The sequence below is a fragment of the Dipodomys spectabilis genome, unplaced genomic scaffold (genome assembly GCF_019054845.1).
Source record: "Dipodomys spectabilis isolate Male_0828 unplaced genomic scaffold, ASM1905484v1 ptg000373l, whole genome shotgun sequence".
NCBI classification, from domain to species: domain Eukaryota; kingdom Metazoa; phylum Chordata; class Mammalia; order Rodentia; family Heteromyidae; genus Dipodomys; species Dipodomys spectabilis.
Window position 1 is genome coordinate 3,289,279 of NW_024871050.1, and position 18,407 is coordinate 3,307,685.

The 18,407-nt window shown below is 37.8% G+C and overlaps 1 protein-coding gene across 1 annotated transcript in view; it reads left to right on the forward strand.

Moving 5' to 3' along the window:
* Nucleotides 1–18,407, forward strand: part of Cd28 (CD28 molecule) — a 115,380-nt gene that overhangs the window by 30,910 nt on the left and 66,063 nt on the right. The gene's annotated exons all lie outside the window — the stretch shown is intronic.

The following is an 18,407-nucleotide window of genomic DNA, read 5'->3' on the forward strand; positions in this document are numbered from 1 at the left end:
TTTCAGTCATAGTTTCTCATCAGGCTAATAGTTTACCTCACTGAAGGCTCAGGCTGGACTTACATGTACATTCTGTGTGATGTAAATGCTCTGTGAGAAAACTCAAAGTTCAGTCTTGAATCAGTCAGACACCTGTCAGCATGGACATTTTAATGGCTTTTTTGATTATTAAATGATGTCATTCCTCATCCCAGCTTTTTTGCATTGTCAGATGGAAATTTCAGCAGCCTCGGGGACTGATCCCAAGGTACTAAATTCAACTCCATGCTGGAAGTTAGAAATGATATCAGTAATGGATGTAGAACCAAGATAGCACTGCCCCAGGACTGCTATTAATCCACATCAATGAGAGTAGCATAGCTTCCTGCAAGGTCTAGACTCACTGAATCTTGTACCTGCAAGGTCATTTGAGGCTCGATGAATCTCTCTCTGCCTCTCTGTCTCTGTCTCTTTTCTGCCCCTCCCCATGTTTATGCATACTTTGTTTTTTGACATATTCTTCTTCAAATATCCCAGGCATGTTCCCACCTTAAGGCCTTCACATATAGATAGTACTTTTATAGAAGGTTCTTCCCTAAATATCTACCTGACTGATATCTTCTGCTTACTTTCTTGCTTATTTTTCTCTATAATATTTTATCATCTTTACACTAGTCATTTTATTGATTTGTTTATTGCTTCCCTCCCCCAAACTAGACTGTAAGCTCCATAAGGGAGAGGATTCCATCTGTTTTGTTTATTGCCCAGCATGCAATAAATATTTGATGGCTGACAAAATGAATTTCATATGGGTTTATGAATTGATGGTCCAACAAAATGGTCTAATCACACTCTGAGAAGGAGCAAACTAATTCATATTATTAAAGTCATATTTATAAGAGAAATATATAAAGCACATGTAAAGCATCTGGTGAAAGAGAATCTTGTAGATATGTTACCTACATTTTAGAAATTTTTTTGCAGTCTGGAAAACTATGTTAAAGAAGTCAAAACTAAGAGCAAGTTTATTTTCCATGGAAGTCATGTTTCCTCTTATTGGAGTATCGACCATGCTTTAACTATATGATTAGACTAATCCTCTGAAAATGTTGTTTTTGTTGTTAAAACTGCTTTCTCCTACTGAAGCTCTGCTCTTTCCTATGAAGTGATCTTACACCAACAAATTCTATAAATTTCTGGCTCTGATTCAAGAAGAGCTCACAAATGGAAATTTGAGGACAGAAAATGTAAGCATCTTTACCTGTCATGCTCATGTCATAACTGAGCTCTTAGATAACTCGCAACAGTTTCAAAGTAAAAGAATGAATAACAAACCAATAAAACTTGCAGCACTTGGAGAAAGAATTGGATTCAGATGCAGAGAGTAACAGGGGGGAATTTTATCTAAGTATATTATATACATGTATGGAAATATTGTGAGATACCCTCTCATGAAATTAATATATGCCAATGAAAAAATTTTAAAAATCAACTTTATTCAACACATACGCACACATTCGACTACTAACTTGTAGGTAGGGAAGGCCCTTGAACAACAAACAGAACTTTTCTGAATATTCACAGAGCAGTTCCAGTTTCCTTGGTTGCAAATTTTAGTCTAAGAGTCAAATAGGTGGACCAGGAGTTGTTAAATAAAGTGTAATAAAGGCAACAACAGCTTGGAAAAGATGTATAGTCACTCATGAGTGGTTCTTCAGGACTAATCAACTGCAAAAGGATAAGATTGGTTAAAACAATCCTGGCTAGTAAATAGATCTTCATAATAAGCTGTCCTTTTACTGTATTAATAAAAATTTTAAAAGAAACAAAAAAACACTCATTTATTCTAGTACCTTGACACTTGAGTTCAAGATGGAAACCGATGTGAACATCATTTCTTCACCTGACAGACCTTCCACCATGTTCTGGATACAAAAATATATGAGCTGTGTAAATGCCCACAATCCTGAGTTCACTCCTTTCCTCCAGTCTGAGAAACAAAGAATTCACTCCCTTTTAAGCAGCAGATCTGCCTTCTCTTCCCCTCATCTGGAATAGAGATGATGGAAGGGTGAGAAAAATCAGAGGAGAAATGTCTGAATCTGTTGTACCACAATAAGCAGGGGTAACTAGGATGCTCTGGAAGCCACTGGATGTTGCTGGATGTTTTCATAACTAAAGTCTTACCGTTCTACTTAGGCTTTGCTCAAAGCCTTATATTTCAGTAGCGTTCCTTGAAGTTTGTCCTAGAAGTTTGGATCTTCAAGAACACATCGGAGGGGCCAGATCTCCCCATTCTCTCTTGTCTAGCCTTCCAGGAACAAGGTGCACTTTTCCCTTTGAAGATTCAGAGGCTGCCAGTGCACAGGACCTCAGGCCAGTGTCCAGAGAAGAATGGCTCACTTTCTCAGCATGCCTTTTGTTAAACATCTCAGGGTGTTGACATTGGGCCTAATGCTTGAAAATCTCTTGGGATGAAATTTGGATGATCGAAGAATGTATCAGTTTTCCTCAGCTGATGTTACTCTTGGAACAACACCAAGGGCCAAAATATCTGCTTCAAAGACCATTCCTTTTATTTGGTCATGTAAACTCTGTATAAGGGTCTGGAGTGCCAGATTCTCAAGAGAGGATAAGTCATTATAAAAGGTAATTGATCTCAGGGCAAGATGATTGGATTTTCACTTGTATTTCATTGGGCAGAGCTATCTCAGTGATAGATTTAAATGTTTCTCTGTCTCCAAAGAAGAAACTGTGAGCTGGGTGGAAATGTCAGTTGAGGCCCAAGAGTAGCAAACAGCTTTGTTTTCCTATAGCTGTGGTTTTACATGGTGGTGATGACACACGAAGATGAAAATGTGCAGCATGAACTCCAGTTGTTATCTGCGTGAGCATCTCTGCCAACGCTGAGGGATATGTGTGGGTGTCACCTGCAGAGAGAGAGAGAGAGAAAGAGAGAGAGAGAGAGAGAGAGAGAGAGAGAGAGAGAGAGAGAGAGAGAGGAGAGTGCCGCCATTTCAGAAAGAAGTCAGTTAAATAAACATCATCAGTGACAAGTGATGTTGTTTATTTCATGAACTTCATATTCAATTTTCTTTCTCATGTTAATGTCCATATCTGCATTTAATACCTGAACTAAATTTATGAGTATCTGGTGACTAAGGGAAGGGGTGGAAAAAATGGCCTTGAATGAATTTCTCCCACTTTATGCATGGCATTGTGGGTAAAGAGTCTTAGGAACTACATGATTTTCCTTCCACAGAAGATAGAAATATTGTGTATATCTGTGTACTGTGTGCCCTGCTCAAGGCCTCTAATGATGATGATAAGGGCTGAAATCCACTCAGGATCCTCTTAGGAAGGATGCACCTGCTTCTTAAAGGAGTGAGCAGGTGCCTGTCTCTAATATGTCCTGGGGACTACGGTGGTCCTAACAGAATGTTAACCTTTCTACTACTAGGTAACAGAACTTTGTATCCTCAAACCAGAAAATACCTACCAATGCATATCAATTAAAGCAAAATAAAACAAAATAGATTCTTAATACCATAAACATTTCTCTCCTGAGTCCCTTCTTTAGATTTTCCTTCCTGTTGTCTCTGCATACTTTCATATATTCTTGACATATATTGGGTGAGTTTAGCAAGGTGAGAACAAACTTCTTGGTTTAGATCTCAAAGGAAAAACAAATAGGTTTTGGTGACCTGTAAAATACTAGGTGTGGGATTAGTTCTGGGGATTAACTTTTCAGTTAATGGAGGAGTCTACACATATTTCCCAGTGCCTAGTACCATGAGTGGAGTAGAGTAAGTTACTTCATCTCATTCTTATAATACTTTTCATACTCTGGAGCTCTTCTAGAATTATCTTCTCCAAAGGAATACAACTGGCTTGCATTTTTTCCATCACTGCATTTCTAAGTCATAGAGAAATATTTTATTTTTTGAGATTTGCTAATCAGAATTATTTGAAAAACCTCTAAATATTTGAAATCTATTATTTCATGTAACTTACTATTAAAATATAAGTTACTTCTTCTTTGTCTTTTATTTGTCAGTCATGGGACCTGAACTCTGGGCCTAGGCACTGTCCCTCAGCTCTTCAGCTCAAGGCTAGTACTCTACCACTTGAGCCACAGTGCCACTTCTGGCCTTTTCTGCTTGTGTGGTGCTGAGGAATTGAACCCAGGGCCTCATGCATGCAAGGCAAGCACTCTACCACTGAGCCACCTTCCCAGCCCTGAGTTACTTTTTCTTAAGGAAATAATGATATTTGTTTTGGCAGCACTAGGGTTTGAACTTGGGCTTTATGCTGGCAAGGCAGTTGTTCCACTGCTTGAGCCACATCCTCAGTCCTTCTTTTTACTTCAGTTATTTTTCAGATAGATTTTTGCATTTTTTCCCTGGAATTCCCTCAGACTGCCAATTTCCTGCCTGTGCCTGCTATGTAGCTAGAATTACAAGTGTGATCCACCATGCTTGACATATTGATTGTGATGAAGTCTTGTTAATTTTTTTGTGTAAGCTAGCCTTTAATTATTTTACTTCCAATCTCTGCCTCTTGTATAGTTTAGGACTATATGCATGGGTTCAGAAACAAAAAATTCTAAATACAGTGTTAGATTGGAATGAATATTATCATACATAAATCTTTCTAAACTTGTGGGAAGTAGAGTTGCTTTCAAGAGGTATACTTGCATTTTTTTAATCCTTTGAATTATTGCCAGTTTGTTTTGCACTGAAATTCTAATGCTGTACACTTTCATCAACACATTTAAGAGTTTTAAATCCATTTATTCTTGTTAGCATGGTGTTAACACCATTTCTGATCATTGCCAAGTTGATAGTTTAGAATGGTATCACATACTCTAGATCATATGCATTTCATTTTTATGACTCAATTACATCATCTTTTTAAATGATTAAGAACTATTTGTATTTTTTTTCTGTGAGCAGTAAATTCATTCTTTGTCCATTTTTTTCAGTTGCGTCGTTGACTTAAATGGATGACCTCCTTAAGGAAATTATCCCTTTGCTTATACTGTCTTCATTTTCAACATGAGTAGATGTGAGCTGCTTGTTTCACTATGAGTTCACCAACTTGGCATGCTCTGCACTGAACTTCACACAGGAGTTAGATATAGTCCCTGACTTCATCAAGTTCCCAGGCTATGGGAGATCCAAGGCTTTATGCAGGTTTTCTGGTCTCCGATAGAGCTGTGCATAGGGAGTGATTACAGATCCAAGATGGGAACTATTCACTACAAAGAGGGAGTGAGAGAAGCTCAGGGAAAATATTTCTAGCGTAACACCAATTGAATTTTAACGGACAAGGGAGACAACCATCAAATGAAGTGTGCGGAGTGTTATATTTTAGGTGGAGAGCCAATTTGTGTGAAAGCACAAACATGGTGCTTTGAGGAGTTAAATGTGTGGAGCTGATGTTGGATAACAGGTTAAGGATGAGTGTGTGGGAGAGATTTGCATTATATTAAGACAAACTCTTTATACCAAGGAATATGAGGTAGAGAGCTAACAATTTAAAACAAAACCAAACCTCTGAATTTAGCTGGTTGCTGGTGACTCATATTTGCAATTCTAGCAACTTAGGAGGCTAAGATCTAAGGATCATGATTTAAAAAACCAGATCAGGCAGAAAAGTCTGTGAGACTCATCTCAATTTACCAGCAAAAGTGAGATGTGGCTCAAATGGTAGAGCACCAGTCTTGAGTAAAAAACCAAAGAAGACTATGAGTTCAAAGTACAATACTAGCCTAAAGAAAAAAAACAAAATGTATTTAAAATTATTACTTATAATGAATTTATAAATATTTATAATGAAATTATTCTTTGTAATGGGTAAATAGTAATCTTACATTAAAAAATAAACCTCCAAAAAGAAAAACTAAACATCTTCCTTTTCCTTTCTCCTATCCTTTTATTCTTTAGAGGATGTCATTTTTTTTAGAGGATGCAATTTTCTATTTACCTCCTAATTCTCAATATTGCATTTTTTTTGTTTTGTGCCAGTCCTGGGGCTTGAAATCAGAGCCTGAGTACTGTCCCTGACGATTTATGCTTGAGGCGAGCACTCTACCACTTGAGACTCAGCTCCACTTTGGATTTTTTTTCGGGGGGTGGGGAGCTAATTGGAGATAAAGAGTCTTATGACTTTTCTGCCCAGACTGGCTTTGAACCATGATCCTCAGACCTCAGCCTCCTGAGTAGCTAGGATTATAGGAGCCACTGGCCAATATTGCCATTTTTTATATCCCTATTTTTTGGTTTGCCAAAACTAACAAAATTCATGGACTCTGCACTCTGAAAGATTTCTAACTCTCATTACTACAAGAGGAGCCTACCTGGTTAGATTTTCATTTATTGTTTATTAGTGCACATTATTTGTACAAGGGATTTTAACTATAATATTTCCATATATATACATACATATATAATTTACTTTGATCAAATTATCTCAACCTTATTATTTACTCTTATGCTCCTTCACCCATTTTTGGACTTTTGTGATGATTTTTTTTTTTGGTCCGGTCGTGGGGCCTGAACTCTGGGCCTGGGCGCTGTCCCTCAGCTCTTCAGATCAAGGCTAGCGCTCTACCACTTGAGCCACAGTGCCACTTCCGGCTTTTTTAAAAATTTTTGCTTATGTGGTGCTGAGGAATCGAACCCAGGGCCTCGAGCATGTAAGGCAAGCACTCTACCACTGAGCCACCTTCCCAGCCCCATGATGACTTGATTTTTATACATGCACTTGAATCATGTTCACCTCCCTTCCCAGTAGCTTTCAGTGGCATGGAAATGGTGGTTTGGCAGATGTTGTAGTCAGCTGAGCAAGAATGTAGGTTGGAGATATGGGTTTGCAGAAAGTACTTAGAGGATAGAAAGATGAGGGCTGGTGGCTGACTAGGAGCTAGAAGGGAAGATGAAGTTGATCCCTGGGTTCTGACTGGTGCAATAGCAATGGGCATTTATTTTCTCTGAGACAGAGATGTGGGAAGAAGAAACTGGTTTTAGTAGGAGAGAGAGAATGGACTTGACTTTTGCCATGTTGAAGTTGACTTGCTTGTGAAAATCGGGGACAGACACCTTATAAGGCAGATTTTGTGACACTCAAGAGTGAGCAGAAATGAGGGAGATCAACTTATGAGTCAGACATCCACTTATGGTTTACTCATAATCTTATTAGTTCATTTAATAAGCATTTATTGAGTACCTTTTATGAGCCACATGCTGGGTACAAAACAAAGAATAGGTAAGTTTCCTCACTTCATGGAGTTTGTAAGCCGGTAAAGGAAATTGACATCATTTGTGATTTCTACTCACAAATGCATATGTAATTATAGATTGTAGTAGGTGTTACAGAAAAGAGAATGCAAGCTTATGTGTGCAGTATGAACCAAATTTAGACAGGAGGCGGGGTAGTGGGTGGGAAACATATGGGCAGTCAAAGTCTCTATGCTCAAACATGCTGGGTGCAAAGTTGCTTAGGAGGTTGTGAGTAGAGGGCATTTGAAGGACAGGTCATGGGCAGGCCTACCCCAGTCTTTGTGAAGCTTAGGATAAAGTAAAATCATTGGAGACCCATTAAATATCTAAATGTCATAATGGAGACAAGGAGCTAGTCATATATTCTATTTCCCTATGTTGGCAAATTCACCTGTATAATAAGAAAAGGAAAAATATGTGCAACAAAAGACTGAAAATTGGAAAAATGTTGATAACAACTAACCGTAGTTATTATGACACATGTCTGAGATGACTGGATAAGCAATGAAATTCATACACTATCCCACACTGTCTTAATGATTTCAGGTGATTGGGTAACCAGTGAAACTCAGAAAGGTACAATGCTTTACATTTTCAACTGGGTGCTAGCTACTGTTCACCTAAAAATGTGCTGAGCTGTAACATATGGCTTGTGTATTTTCCTGAATGGCTATACCTTAGCAACACATTTAAACATTCAATATTTATATCATAAAATTTATTTTTTCTTCTTTTTTATTTCAGCATAAATAATACATCCTAATAAAAAATTTTTAAACATTATTTGTATATTAAGGACTGTAAGGTTGAGTTAATTTGTCTTTGTTAATTGTAGTTCTTAGTCTCTGTTAGATTTTGGTTTTTGTCTCAAAAGACCAGAAAAAAAAATCGCTAGAATTACTGATTAGTAGGCCTTCTCCTTCCTATCCATGAAAATAGTGTTTTTATTTCTTATATTTCTTTTTAAAAAGTCACTTTAATTCATTTTACATGCAGTTTTTATGCAGAAAATTCATTTACTCTGAATTTAAAAAATACCGAATTTTTTAAACTATAAAACATTCACATTTTGATTTGTTTCTTCTTATAATAAATAGCAAGTAATCATTCTTACCAAATAACTGTAGCTAGAATTAATGCAGCAGTAATTTCTTTTTCTTTTCTTTTTTTGGGCAAATTCTACAACAGAAGATTGGTTCATTTACCCCTTTTAATGCATTCCATATCTTGTCTAAATTAAATCTAAGTACTTTAATAGTATTTAGTTGGCACTGATCTGTTTTAGTTCAGGCTGCCAAGACAAATTACCATAGATTGGATGGCTTAAACAACAGAAGTCTCTTTCTCACAGTTCTGTAGGCTAGGAAGTCTAAGATCCAGTTTTGGGAGGAAGACTACTTTCTGAGTTACAGTTGGCTGTCTTCCCACTGTGTCCTCATATGACAGAGGACACAGAGGCAGACTAGCTTGAGCCTTTCCTTATAAAGGCTCTTATTCCATCATGAAGTCATACTCATATGAACACATTATCTCACAAAGACTCCAGTTCCCAACATTGTGGTATTGAGGGTTAAGATTTCAATATAGCAATGTTGGGAAGACACATGCAGGCCACAACCCACTAAGTGTTCAAACTAGTTATAAGGGCATATTAGCCCTGTGTTCGTTAATATTTCTGTCATTTTTGCAGATCTATAAAGTCTTGAGTATAATCACAGGATATTTTCAAAGAATATCATCATTGTCAGCTTATTTGTTGTCATGTCTCCTAGTACCTAGAACAATCAGAATCACGGTGTGGATTCTGTATTTTGGGGGACAAAAGTCTTATATACCTCTTGATATCCAGATATATTAGTGCCAGTCTTGTAGGTTTTCCTTTGATAACTGAAAAAAATGTTAGCATAAAACTTAAATAAAGATAGACAAGAGGGAGGACAGGAAAATGGCAGAGGTGCAGCTGGGGACTAACTGAGCTCTCTCCAAGAAACCAGAGTTTTAGCATCTCAGCAAAAAGTCCACATCTAGAGAGTCACACCAAGTGAGCCATAATTGTACAGAAATTTTGGGCAGAGAGGAAAAATACAGGCAACCTGCTTAAGAAGACAGATTTGAAAAGCCCAGATGGATTTACAGCTGAATTCTACAAGGCCTTCAAAGCAGAACTCATACTAATACTCTCCAAATCTTCAATGAAATTGAAAGAGAAAGTTCACTATCCAATCCTTTCTATGAAGCCATCGTAACCCTCATCCCAAAACTAGACAAGGACTTATCAAAGAAAGAGAGCTATAGACCCATTTCTTTGATGAACATTGATGCAAAACTTCTCATCAAAATTTTGGCCAATCGACTTTAACAACTCATCAAAAAAATCATATGCTATGATCAAGCAGGATTAATTTCAGGGATGCAAAGCTGGTTCAATATATGCAAATCAATTAATATAATTCATCACATCAAAAAGAGCAAGCATAAGAACCACATAATTATTTCAATAGATGCAGAAAAAGCATTTGACAAGATCCAACACTCCTTTATGATAAAAGCTCTGGAGAAACTAGGAATCCATGGAACATTCCTCAATATAATAAAGACTGTTTTGGGGGCTGGGAAGGTGGCTCAGTGGTAGAGCACTTGCCTTGCATGCATGAGGCCCTGGGTTCGATTCCTCAGCACCACATAAGCAGGAAAAAAAAAAGCTGGAAGTGGCGCTGTGGCTCAAGTGGTAGAGTGCTAGCCTTGAGCTGAAGAGATGAGGGACAGCGCCCTGGCCCAGAGTTCAGGCCTATGACCTGACCCCCCCAAAACAAACAAACAAACAAACAAATAGAGGCTGTATATGATAAACCTACAGCCAGCATTATACTTAATGGTGGAAAGCTAAAGTCATTTCCTCTAAATTCAGGAATGAGACAAGGATGTCTGTTCTCTCCACTTCTCTTTTTCTTTCTTTTTTTTTTTGTCGGTCCTGGGGCTTGAACTCTGGGCCTGGGCGCTGTCCCTTAGCTCTTCAGCTCAAGACGAGCCTCTACCACTTGAGCTACAGCGCCACTTCTGGTTCTCTGGTGGTTTATTGGAGATAGGAGTCTCACAGTCTTTCCTGCCCGGGCTGGCTTTGAACCGGGATCCTCAGATCTCAGCCTCCTGAGTAGCTAGGATTACAGGCATGAGCCACTGGTGCCCGGCTTCTCCACTTCTCTTTAATTTAATATTAAATCCTAGTTAGAGCAATAAGATAAGATGCAGACATAAAGGAGATCCAAATAGGGAAAGATGAAGTAAAACTCTTCCTCTTTGCAAATGACATGATCTTGTATTTGATGGACTCTTCTCCCAAGTTACTTGAGCTGATCCAAAACTTTGGCAAAGTAGCAGGGTATAAAATTAACCTCAAAAATCAATGGCTTTTCTGTATGCCAACAATGAGAAGAGCGTGGCTGAAATCAGGAAAGCAATTCCTTCTGTAATAGCCTTACAAAAAATAAAATGCCTAGGAGTTAACTTAAGAAGTGAAGGACTTCTATGGTGAAAACTTTAAAAAAAACCTGAAAAAGGAAATTAAAACAGAACTAAGGAAGTGGAAAAACCTTCCATGCTCCTGGATTGGGAGGATTAACATCGTGAGAATGGCAATACTGCCAAAGGCTACCTACAAATTCAATGTGATACCTATCAAGAACATTTTTTAATGAAATAGAAGAAGCAATCCAAACATTCATATGGAATAATAGGAGACACCAAATAGCAAAAACAATTCTTAACAGGAAAAAGAGTTCTAGAGAAATAATGATACCAACTTTAAACTCTATTATAAAGCCAGAGTTATAACAACAGCTTGGTACAGGCACATTAACAGGCCTGAGGACCAATGAAATGGAAATGAATACCCAGATATGAACCGATAGACCTATAGCCTCCTAATCTTTGATAAAGGAGGCAAAAGTATCAGATGGAAGAAAGACAGCCTCTTCAACAAACAGTGCTGGCAGAATTGTCTATACACTTGTAGAAAATTGAAGTTGGATCCTTATATATCACCCTGCGCTAGAATCAACTCCAAATGGATCAAGACTTAAATGTAAAATCAGATACCCTGAAAATATTACCAGAAGGAATAGGGGAAACAGTAGGACTCCTTGGCACAGGTCAAAACTTTTTCAGTAAAGACCCAGAAACGCAATAAATCAAAGAAAGGATGGATAAATGGGATTGCATTAAACTGTAAAGCTTCTGCATGGCAAAGGATATAGTTGGCAAGATCAATAGAAAGCCCACAGAATGGGACGAGATCTTTACTAGCTATAAAAGGTCCTAGTATCTAAAACATACTTAGAGCTCAAAAAATTAACCCTCTAAAACAAATCCTCAAAGAAACAACCATCCCATTAATAAGTAGGCTAAAGACTTAAAGAGAGACTCTCTTAAGAGGAAATAAGAATGGCCGATAGACATATGAAGAAATGTTCAATGTCTCTGGCCATAAAAGAAATGCAAATCAAAACAACATTGAGATTCCACCTCTCCTCAGTTAGAATGGCCATTATCAAGAAAACTAACAATAACAAATGTTGACATGAATGTGGCCAAAGAGTGGGAATGTAAACTGGCTCAACCACTCTGGAAAGCAGTATGGAGGTTCCTCAAAAGACTTAAACAGAGCTCCCTATGAGCTAGCAATCTCATTCCTGGGAATTTACCAAAATGACCACAAATAAGGCCACACTAAAGCTACTAGCACAACAGTGTTCATTGCAGTACTATTTACCATAGCCAAGACATGGAATCAACACAGATGCCCTTACATGGATGAATGGATCAAGAAAATGTCATATATATGTGTGTGTGTATATATATATATAATATATATATGAATTCTTGCTTCCATCAAGAAAATGTCATATATATGTGTGTATATATGTGTGTGTGTGTGTGTGTGTGTGTGTGTGTGTGTATATATATATATATATATATGAATTCTTGCTTCCATCAGAAAGAATGACATGGTCCCGTTCATAAGGAAATGGAAAGACTTGGAAAAAATCATGTTAAGTGAAGTAAGCCAGGCCCAAGGAAACATAGAATGTCTAGTTTCCCTCATTTGTAATAATAAGTATATATCTAGGATAGTTCTAGTAGATGATCACAATAGCTCAATAGCTATGTCACCTTATAAAACAATGCTAATTGAAATTAACTCCAAGATATGAGAACAAGAGTTTTTTTTCTTAGTATACTGTTTGCAGTTATTTCTTTTTTCCTTCATTTCCCCCTTTGGTTTACTCCCTGTTGTCACTGTTTTGATTCTGTTACCATTTGTATTTTATATTAGGGATGGGAAAGGGAATTACAGAAATGATGAGACAAAGGACAAAGGGTAAACCAATGCAACAATGATACTCGCATGACACTATGTTGGAAATGAACTTTACAACTGGTGGGGAGGGGCGTGGGAGGGAGGGAAAGTGGGAGAAAATGACGGAGGGGATAATACTGTTCAAAAAGAAATGTACTCATTACCTTACTTATGTAACTGTAACCCCTCTGTACACCATCTTTACAATTAAAAAAGGAAAAAAATGAAGTATATACATAAAAGATTTAAATAGCCTGATGTTTTTAAGGTCTAAGCAAGATGTATTATTCTTTTTATAAATACAAAGAATATTTGTGTTTAAATTTATATTGTATTCATACACTAATATATATGTCAGTCATAGGGCTTGAACTCAGGGCTTGGCTCTGTCCCTGAGATTTTTTTGTTCCTGGTTAGCACTCTACCACTTTGAGCCATAGTGCTGCTTCTGGTATATATGTATGTGTGTGTGTATTCTTAGTATTGTTTCATTAATATTGCATAATGTTCCAAAATACTATTACAAATACCATGCTACTTTCTGAGCACTTTCTAAAGCCATAATTTGGAACTCTTTTTGAGAGGCAAGAAGCTAGTGAGATGGTGCATGCCTGCAATTCCAGCAAGTCAGGAGGCTAAAGTAAGAAGATCATGACTTTAAGGCCAGCCTGGACTATATAATCCTATTTTAAAAAATAAAGCAAGAAAAGTATGGTTAATAGTTGCAAGAAGAAATATCTTATAAAAGGAGCAATTGTTTTCATACTATCTGTGAACATAAAAGGCCAATTAAATACTTTTCGCTTGCTGAAAAATTTCTGCACTCAATCTTCTCCAAGCTTGGAACAACCTATGACCTTCATAGCATCTGGAGACAATTATCATTATTTTGAGGTCACGGGACAAGAGACATAGAGGGTATCTCTCTGGCCTAATATCCTGTATCCTAAGGACAGAAGTCCTTTTCCTGTAGAATGTCAGAGGTAGAAGAAACATAGGACACTGCAGGAAAAAAAAATACACCATCAGCTAAGACAAGGACTCAGGGAGATAAAACAGACCTAGAAGGAGCTGCTGAAGAGGAAGAGTTCAAGAATTGTTAAGTCAAACATATGAAGCTAATGATATTTGACATTAAAATAAATTGAGTTGGAAGTGGCGCTGTGGTTCAAGGGGTAGAGCGCTCACCTTGAGCTGAAGAGCTCAGAGACAGCACCCAGGCCCAGAGTTCAAGCCCCACAAGTGACAAAAAAAAAAAAAAAAATAGAGTTAATTTTGTAGCCATTTTGAGTCCACTGCAAAATTAAGCAGAAAGTAGAGAGTTCTTATATATTTTCTCCACATCACAACAGCCTCCTCCACTATCCACATCCTGTATAAGAATGGTACATTTTGTTACAAGCCATGGACCTGTCGTTATCAACCAAAGCGCAGAGTTCACATTAGCATTCACTCTTGGTGTTACATAGCCCATGGACATTTGACACCTGCGAAGTGACGTGCATGTATCATTAGAATATCATATAGAATAATTTCACTGCCTAAAAATCCATCCACTTCACCCCTTCATCCCTTTCTCTCCTCTTATCCCTGGCTAGAAACTTTTTTTTTGATTGACAAAAAAAAACCCTAATACTTCACAGTTCATTGTAAAGGAGAAAGAATCACATTTACTCTAAATGAAAGAAAAATTGAAATGTAAGGGGATGTGGTTTGTAGTGTCCTTTAGGTAAGTGCGATTGGGGATGAAACCAGCAATTTGGATTTAGAAGCCAGAAACCCTGGCAAGATTAGTGACAGATGTTGGAGCTAGAAGGGAGAGCTTAGCAGAGACAGTTGTGATTAGGCAGTGGAGAATAGGAGGTCAAGAAAGTTATGGCAAGTGGTTTTCTTGGTGAGAGGAGCTACCGGACACCTGAGTCCCTATACTGGTCTTTGAAATCCTTGCATTCATTTCCAAAGTCCATCACACTGCCTGGTAAATGAGCCATGACTTCAGGAAGGCCATTAGCTGGAAGCTTTTAGCCTATTCTGAACTTCTCCACAGAGCCTGGCTTTCTTGATTATATGTCTACAGAGGTTCCAAGGTCAGGGTCCCTACAAAGAGAAAGATAGTTTTGTGCCTTAGAGTTAGAAGCCTATCACTAAGACTAGTTCATAGCCATAGGAAGAGCATTAGACTAGTTCAAGACAGAAGCAAAGTCAGAGATACCCAAAACAACTATATTCCAAATTATAATTCAGTGGGAAAAAAGAAAACTTAGCCAACTAGACAGGGCATGGGATTGAGAATCAGGAGACTTAACTTGTAATTAAGTTGCCATGTAAAATCCCTTTAACACTTTATGTCCTTATGAAACTGAAGTGGGAGATGTCAAAAGATAGTATTAATGTCACAGATGGTTAGCTCCATTTGTATTTAGCATCTCTGTGGGCTGTAAAACTCTGGATTCCCTTTGAATGTCATGTGTATATGATGTTTCACTTGACTTCAAGGAGGTGAGATTTAAAGCTTTAATACTACTGATCATTATAGAGCAGGCATGTACAAACATGGTTTTATCTGATCTTCAAAGTTCTTTCATGAAGTTGACTTTGCCATTATTTGCATTCACTTTAGAGATGAGGAAATAAAGAATTTTCAGCGACTTGTCTAACTATGGATCATAGATTCAACCCAGGGGAATTGATTTCCAGAGCCATATTCTTTCTTTCTTTTTTTTCTTTTTCTTTGTTGGTCATTGAGCTTGAACTCTGGGCCTGGGCACTGTCCCTCAGCTCAAGGCAAGCCACAGCGCCACTTCTGATTTTCTGGTGATTTATTGGAGATAAGACTCTCATGGACTTTCCTGCCTGGGCTGGCTTTGAACCATGATCCTCAGATCTCAGCCTACTAAGTAGCTAGGATTATAGGCCTGAGCCACCGGCACCCAGCCAGAGCCTTATTCTTAATCATTATGTGTTACATAGTTTCTGTCTTTTACCTTGTGGACAGCCACAAAGGCCCGTGACCTGTGGTAATGTGCAATTGTTCTCAGACATGAATATGAGGTTTTTCTTTTTAGAAAAAGGCAGATCATATAGCTAGAGAAAGAGCTGCCATAAGAGCTAAACTGGGAAATCATCTTTTCCTTGAGAAGCAGCTTCTGTGGTAATTATTATGATAAGATTTAAAAAGAAGAGAATACCCTCATGTTCATTTTGAGAAGTGGCCTGAACATGAAGCAGATTTCTAGAGCTGCCCAAAATAAAGTTCAGCACTCCTTTGGTTGTAGGTGATATAAACATGACTTGATCTGTTTTAAGTAGACAAAGGGAATTTGGTAGTTCATGTGTCAGGTGGTGGAGGAATCACGGAACTGTGGTTGTCATATTTCTTGGAGTTTCTCCACCTCCACCTCTTGCTTCACCTTCCTTCTATCCTTTCCTTCTCCTTTCTCCATTAGATTAGAAATGTTTGGTAGTTACTCATGCAGCCTGTTGGGTGACTGTCCACTCAGGAGAGTGATCGAACAGGAAAAAGCATATCATTCTCTCTGCTTCAGTCTGGTCAGCTTGGATCAAGAGCCAGTGGGAAGGGAGAAGGGGAACAGAACACAGGCAGGGTTTTTGGACAAGTCATTGTCAGCTGAGCTGCTACTCCTGCATGTGTCTAACACAGGTGTTTGGTTCCTCATTAAAAAAAAAAAAGAACAACAGAGGTATTAGCATGTCATATTGTCTTACTGCCAAAGGTTTATGAATACTACTGTACAATTTTTCATGTAAGGTATGCTGTGAACTTGTTGATATTTTATATTTGAGCCACAACCAAATTCAAGGGTTCATCATCTTTTATTCATTGAAAAGTCATGAAATTTCTTCTAAGGAAAAGCATATACACATAGTTGTTCCTATTTTTTCCATTTGTATTTATTATAGCTCTTAGACTAAAGGAGAACTATTACATAATCCAATGCAGAGGGTCCTTTATAAAAACGACAATTATATGTCATTATGGTGTTGTGAATTCAGACATACTAACAAACATCAAGGGATCTACTATTGATTGTTTGCCCTAGAGATGTGCAGTTTTGACTCCATTTTCATGGTGAATCAATTCATATGAAAATTCACAACAATTTGAAGTCACCTCTTGTAACAAAGAAGATTTTGGTTACTTTCTTATGCATTAATCCAGGTATCATGTACTTGATATACTATAGACAAGATACCTAGATATTATTGCTTGACTGTGAATTTGAAAGTCTCTGGATAGAAGACAGATGAATTCTATTTTATAAGACCCATAGATAAAGTATGTGGACCAGTGATTTGAAATCCCAGCACTCATTTAAGGTTGTTGAAGTTCCATTTCCTCTAATTCCAAAATGGTAAGAGCTGTATGTTTAAGACATGAATGAAGCACTCTGGTTGGGCTCAGGAGAAATGATCTGTTTAAAATATGGAACCAAGCTGGACTCTAGGGGCTCACTTTTGTACTCCCAGCTACTCAGGAGACTGAGCCTAGGCAGAAACATTTGTGAGACTTTTACCTCTTTTTAAGTACAAAAAGCCAGAAGTGGAGCTGTGGCTCAAATGGTAGAACACTAGCCTTGACCAAAAATAAACACAAGAATAGCACCCAGGTGCTAAATTCAAGCCCCAGGACCTGCACAAAAAATAAAAAACAAAAAAACAAAAATTATGGAACCAGCATGTATCGTCCTCAAATTTCTTATTCCAGGTCATGTGAGGGGAGAGGCCTGACTTTCAAGAGAATATTCTTTTATCCAACATCAGAACCTGGTTAACTGATGTCTTCTGAGATACAGGCTTTTCCTTCTTAATTTTCCTCCCAAGTTTCTAAAGATAGCATTATGGGTAAATGATGATTTCTTGCTTCAATTCACAGTATTTATCTCCCACTTATTTTCCCATGAAGGGAAAGTGGGAATGTGAACTCCTAGGATAGCTGGAACTTCCTTATTATGTACCATGATAAAGAAATGATAAAAAAAAAGAAATGATCATCACCAGTTTATGAATCTGGGATATCAGAGTTGCCCTGGACATTGTTACCTATATTTATGTCTAATTTTCATTGGTTACAGGTATGTATGTATATATATATATATATATATATATATATATATATTTCTGATATTGGAGAATTCAAAGTATTCATCACAATTCTTCACACTTTTGCTAGCAGTTAGACAGTAGTCTAATTCTTTTTTCTTTTTTTGTCAGTTGTGGGACTTGAACTCTGGGCTTGGGCGCTGTCCCTCAGCTCTTCAGCTCAAGACTACTGCTCTAGCACTTGAGTCACAGCACCACTTCTGGCTTTTTCTACTGATGTGGTGCTGAAGAATCAAACCCAAGGGCCTCATGCATGCGAGGCAAGCACTCTACCACTGAGCCACTTTCCCAGCTCAGTAGTCTAATCCTTTTTACCTTTAAATAAGTCAAGAGGGCTATCAGTGGAGTCATATAGATGTAAAAGGGACAGTGAGAAGTTATTGACTTGATTGAGCCTGATTTTTAATTTTTCTTCCTATCTCTCTGAATCTGTAACCTCCTCTGTCAGTCATGACTCCTTTCTATCACCCTCCCCTACCTCTTTGTCCAACCACAACAATAAGGATGTATTTTGTCACTTGAAGGGCTTTCCAAAGATAGAATGGACTCAGAGTTTCTCCTTTTTGGAGGGTTAAGGTAGCTGGATGATCATTACCAAGTGTGCAAAAATAGGTAAGTAAATACATAATACAAACTATCTAGTATCTGGCGCTAGGCACAACAATGTT